The 6278-nt window shown below is 41.3% G+C and overlaps 1 pseudogene; it reads left to right on the top strand.

The window, feature by feature from the left end:
* The first annotated feature begins 1294 nt into the window (after positions 1 to 1294).
* LOC124614637 lies at positions 1295 to 1412 on the top strand (annotated as a pseudogene).
* The last annotated feature ends 4866 nt before the right edge of the window (positions 1413 to 6278 follow it).

The following is a 6278-nucleotide window of genomic DNA, read 5'->3' as shown; positions in this document are numbered from 1 at the left end:
CGTGAGACCAGAATATCGACACCGCTGAACTTCAGCAAAGCATTTGATACCATCATCTTTCACACACAGTTGGCAACAAATGCGACAGCTAAAAATTTTCAAATGATCCGCTGAAGTGGTTAGAAAGCTGCTTGAAAAGCTTGTTACCTGCAGAAGTGAAAAATCGTCCTGCGGGCATGTTCATTCAGAAGTATCCGAAGGGTCAGTTTTGATATCCCTGTTGTTATCCTTGTTCGTAATGACCGCCATCTGTTTTGTCGTCCTACCAATATCCTTTCCATGCTGACGACCTCCAGCTTCGCTAAAGTGGCAGATAGATGACGACTTGTCTTCAGTGCCAGATAGCCACAAATCCTGAGAGTTAACCTAAATAAGGGGAACTTCCAAGTAATTTTAGAACTCTAATTGAAATTAATTAGTTTTGAAACACACAAACAAACACCTTCTATTACCATCGACTGTATTCCAATCCGCGTCAGAGATAATTTCATCTTAATCGCAAATCAAAGCGTCGCCTATCGTATATGGCGCAACGCAATTAAAGGGTCACGTTTTCGGAACCCCGTAATGGTCTTCCATTGCGGCGCAGAAATTTGAAATTTAGTTCAATGTGCTTACAAACTTCCTCTGTAATAGTTAAAAAGCGACTTCAAGCAGCAAGGTGCCAACTTGCGGAGAAAACGAAATAACTCAGAAGTTCATATGACGTGAAAGGTGTGTTGATGATGTGATGATGGCAACAAATTTCACCATAATTCTGCCGAACTCCACCGTAGACGTGTCGCACAGTGGAAGGCTCCTCTCACCCTCTTATACATTACACCCCTTCTCTTAACGACTGTGCGACGGAGATCAGAAACGCGACATCCAGCGCTGAAATCACGCGGTTTTCTTATGGGCGGCAAAGGAAAACATTTCAGACACACCATCCCAAAGATTTGATACTAAATGGCCTCCGGGGTGGCACAAAGGGAGTAAATAATCCACCCCTTTTATGGGGGCGGTGATTCCCAAACATTTCGCAGTCGAAAATGACAGTTCACAGCACGGCGAGCAACAGGATGACGTTCTTGACAACCTTTGACGCTGATGACAACCCTCTCCTCTGAGGACATGGTGGGTTTCCAAGCCCAGTGAACGTAATTGCATGCCCGTGGAGTGCGGCACAATTGTAATTTTTGTTCTGATGCGCGGAGTGGAACCCTAGAAACCGTTCAGAACAATTCGATGAAATTCGTACGTGACCTCAATCAGGAAAGGGTGTTTATGCTATATCGGTGCTCAAATTTCCGCCGCCAGCGGCCTTGCCGCAGTGGCAACACCGGTTCCCGTCAGTTCACCGAAGTTAAGCACTGTCCGGCTGGGCTAGCACTTGGATGGGTGACCATCCGATCTGCCCAGCGCTGTTGGCAAGCGGCGTACACTCAGCCGTTGAGGGGCAAACTGAGGAGCTACTTGACTGAGAAGCAGCGGCTCCGGTCTCGTAAACTGACATACCGCCGGGAGAGCGGTGTTCTGACCAGATGCCCCTCTGTATCCGCATCCGGTGACATCTGCGGGCTGAGGATGACACGGCGGCCGGTCGGTACCATTCGGCGCTCATGGCCTGTTCGGGCGGAGGTATATTTCCACCAACCTGTGGCGTGATCAGTGAGGGGCGCTATATTGTCATGTGCGTGAATAAAACGACACTCCGCTGCAGAGTGAAAAAATCATTCTGGAAACACCCCCCCAGGCTGTAGCTAAGCCACGTCTCCGTAATAAGCTGTGAGGACGGGGCGTGAGTCGTGCTTAGGTAACTCAGATGGTACAGCACTTACCCGTGAAAGGCAAACGTCCCGAGTTCGAGTGTCGGTCCGGTACACAGTTTCAATCTGCCAGGAAGTTTCAGAACGACAATGGTTCCCTCAAACACTCCCCAGTTCCGTAACACATTCGGTGCCACACGCACACCCTTGTTGAGCACTTAATATTGATGTCTCTGTACAGAGCCAGCCATCTACTGATTCCTAGGCGCCGGCATGGCAGGCATCACTTTCAACACCCCTCAGATTTCGTATTCAGCCAACAGGCGCTAATTAAGCACTGTAGTACCACTCAGAAAAATGGTTCAAATGGCTCTGAGCACTATGGGACTTAACTTCTGTGGTCATCAGTCCCATAGAACTTAGAACTACTTAAACCTAACTATCCTAAGGACATCACACACATCCATGCCCGAGGCAGGATTCGAACCTGCGACCGTAGCGGTCACGCGGTTCCAGACCGAAGCGCCTAGAACCGCACGGCCACACCGGCCGGACACTCAGAAAAGTGTCAAGGTTATGCTTGTCCTTAAAACGAACGAACAAAATCCAAACTCCTTCTCTGTATTTTGCTCTGCAGCTCTGGAGCAACCTACACTGCGTACTACGCAAGATTCGGACCCATATTGAACTTAAAAAAAAAAAAAAAAAGCTGGAGCATTCCGTCAATCTCATAACTTAATCCTCAAAAAATTAAAGTATATGGACAGTTATACTCTGTCAGACTGCAAAGAAAATGGTCCCATCTTCTCGCAGTTACATTTCTTTCTGTACTCGATTTTGTATCATGTTCCTCATTATTTCTCTTTCCGACCTTATTTTTTCATGTGCATTGCTATCAGGCCTCATGGTTTAAATCTACTAGGCTGAAAGTTGACGTAGTTCTTCTTTTCATGAACGAATATAAACAGTGTTTCCTTTCAACTGGTTCTGCTATTCTTTCCACTATTTATGTAATAGTTATTTCTAAGTTTGTAGGCTTCTACGGCCAGTGTCATTTTTATAAAACAATTTTGGGTGTTAAGCCACGTCATTGCAGTACGCTAAAGCAACAAAGTTCTTGACTTTTCGACTGACTTGCTGCTTTCATCCTCAAGCTAGGTAACTGCTGGATACTGATGAATGTCATTCCCCATATGCTTTCTTTTTCGGTTATCTGTTGGCTCCCAATATCACATATCTGGGATGTCATTGGAAAGCTGGAGAAAGTTTGCTGTGGAAGGAGATCACTGTATAATGGGTTATTGCCTGTGCTACTCTGACACCTGATTGGGAAGTAACTCTAATAGAGATTTGGTAGGAAAGAGTATATTCTGTAGTAGATTAAACAGCGTATTCTGTAGTAGATGTCAGACCTGTTACAAGATATACGTCATAATGAATGTAAGGCAAAATTTGTTTAACTCCTTTTTAGATTTACGAGAGGGCATGAAGGCCCTAATCATGTCAGGATAAGTAAATTATAAAAAGTAATTCCAGAACTGTTATTTTATCCATGTTGTATGTTGTTGAACTCCATGGTTGTTCCTGGAATAGGGGTTGTTGATGCGGAGCAGCCTCAAGTACGTTTCAAAAGCGTTATTTCATTGCCATGGTGATTTCGATCATTATGTCTATCTTCTGCTATACTTAATACCGTGTTAGGTGCATCAGCAACATGAAGGCTGCTGCTGATGTATAAGTATAATTGAACAGCTAGAGATACTTCACATGCAGTGTCGATGACTTTAATGACGCAGTAACATAGGGTAATGTTCTTTAGTTGATAACTTAAAAAGTGAGTCAGCTATATTCACTTATATTTGCTCTAGTGAATGTCGTTTGGCCTTTTTTTCTACTTATACATTTCTGGGAGTATTCACAAAGTAATTAAGTCTAAACGGGGCACTGAAGCGTTATACTCATGTAGGCGAGTTATTCGGTTGCCCAAAATCGGTAAGAGACGGTTTTCCTTGTCTGGGTGAGAGCTAGCTGGCGGACCCAGGATCGAGAACGCGCCGCAGCTGGTTCAGCCGGAGACACCGTTGCTGGTCTGCCCAGGTACAAAGGCTGTCCGCATGGCAAGAAATGGGAAAACACTGTAGAATATGGGCAACAGTCACTCGCTTAGCCGAAGAACGGATAATGCACCAGAAATGGCAAAGTGTAAGACACTATGAAATATGGTGTGACGTCCTTTGGGCATTTTTTACGTCACATACAAAAAATTACTTATATATTTTTATTTTTAATTTATCAGCATGCTTCTTTCTCTCAGGGATATTGTCTTTTCTTATCACTTTTACTTACGTGCATAAGTGAATATGAAACGGGTTCTTGAAGGGCCTCAGTTATTCATGTACCAACTTTAGATTTTGAACGTGATGACTAAAATATAGTTGCCGTTAACTGAATTGAATGTAATTTTGTTAATTTCTGTTTATTGATTGCAAAGCAAGGCTTGAGAGAATTTAGATTGTTGCCGTGGAGCGGCCAAGATAAAACTTACTGAACTCATGGAATCTGTATAGTTTAAAAACATGAACTTTAACGTAAATTAATTATCTGTTGTAATTTAAAAGGGTTCTTATAACGAAATCTCTCGCATTTACAGTTACTGTTAACATTGAAAAATAAATTAATACTTCGGCGCGTAATGGCCGACCAGAGGCTGCACCGGAAGATGAGCTTCTCGCAGCGCAAATTACTGAAAAAATGCTTATTAAAAATAATTAGCCACTGCGAGCATTTGAGGTGACAACTATTACAAAGAAATTCATTTTGTAATAATAATAAGTTTATTTTAGCGATAATTACAAATAACTTACATAAAATATGTGTAGCTGCTCAATGGCTGCCTTCCGTATAGCGAAACAAAACAGTGTGTGTCCCACAAAATACGTCCTTCCTCCTCGGCCGCACAATCGCGTCCCTTTTGATCCTTTTTTATCTTCATAGACATTAAATAAAGATGCTATCGCTGCGTATCAGTTGTTTCAAGAACATTAACTATATCTTTTACAATATATTCATAAAATACGTAAACTGCGATTTACAACCGCTAAAAATGTCAATATTTATGTAACGTGCCGTCACAAGACATTCCTATCACGTAGATATAAATAACTGTTCAAACAGTATTTAACGATATTTTGTTGTCATTTAACATGTGCACACTTGCGCAACAGCACTGGTTCATTTATTTATGAACAAACTATTATTTATATTTATTGTATGTGATCTCAGTGTGACAGAATGTTAAACATTTCTGTTATTTAAATACTATTGTGATATATTAGTTTAGTGCAGAAAGAGTCGATATCATGTCTGGGCAACATAAGAACAATGTGTTTTTGTTGTGGATGGCCTTCAGCCAGTGAGAGTTAGACGGCGGCGGAACACTGCTCGAATCAAGGCGAGACAGACGATTTTTGAATGGCGCACATAGCTTTTTAAGAGACGAACTTTCGCAAGGTCTGAATGTGCTCCAATTCCAAACTAACTTTCCTGCTTGCATAAGTGAATTGACAATGGGCATTGCGTTGCTATTCGTTATTTCTCGTGTGTTATTGTCTGAATTGTCAGACTGAACTCTGAAGTGTTTTGGCCTGGTGAATATTTCGTGTATTTTGATCGGGAAATTTACTTTGTTTTTTACATGTCTAGGATGACTATTTAGTTGGGGTATTTTGCTATCCTGCTCATAACACTCTCAACGCAACTTTATTCCATTTTATAAGGATATCTTTTTATCTGGTTAATGCAGGACCACTTCCGGTTCATTTGAAATTTAAGTTCTTGAATAAACATTGTTCAGCGTAATTTTATGGTGTCATCTTCATCAGTTATAGGCGTTAGAATGGAACCTTTTTCATTAATTATTAATATTTTTATTTAGTATTTCTGTTTATTTTATTTATTCGCAATTCTAGCCAACGACATGACACATCTAGAGGTGGGCATGAAATCAGATAGGAACGACTCAGTCCTACGACATTATCGACGTATTCTTAATATACAGAGCTGTGCATAGCCCAATTACCTAAGTTGCGAGCAACATTAGGTAAGGTTGCAATTGGACTGTTTGTATGGAATGATAGCTAGAGCAGCTACTACTCAGCAGAATATCCATTCGGTAACGTCACAACACACATATCACAGAAACAACTGTGGCACACAGATCTTTACAGCAATTTTATGACGGATTGTAATGACACAGTAAACTCGAGGTGGAGACACACAGTTTTTCTTTCTCTTCTTTCCCCCTTTGTGACGTAATTGGTCTTGAAACAACTTACGTGTGCCAATATATTGTAAACATAATAAACAGTACCATCTGTCAGCGCCCTGTTACAGTATTGTAGGTTTCGCATTGTCTGTACATAGCGTATTTTTTATTTTTCATTTTTTATTTATTTTGCATTTCTTTATTTTTCATTGATACATTTTCAGTAGGTTTGTTAAATATGTAAGTGATATCAGTACGTAAACAGT

This window comes from Schistocerca americana, chromosome 4 (genome assembly GCF_021461395.2).
Source record: "Schistocerca americana isolate TAMUIC-IGC-003095 chromosome 4, iqSchAmer2.1, whole genome shotgun sequence".
NCBI classification, from domain to species: domain Eukaryota; kingdom Metazoa; phylum Arthropoda; class Insecta; order Orthoptera; family Acrididae; genus Schistocerca; species Schistocerca americana.
This window is presented reverse-complemented; position numbering and strand designations above follow the sequence as displayed.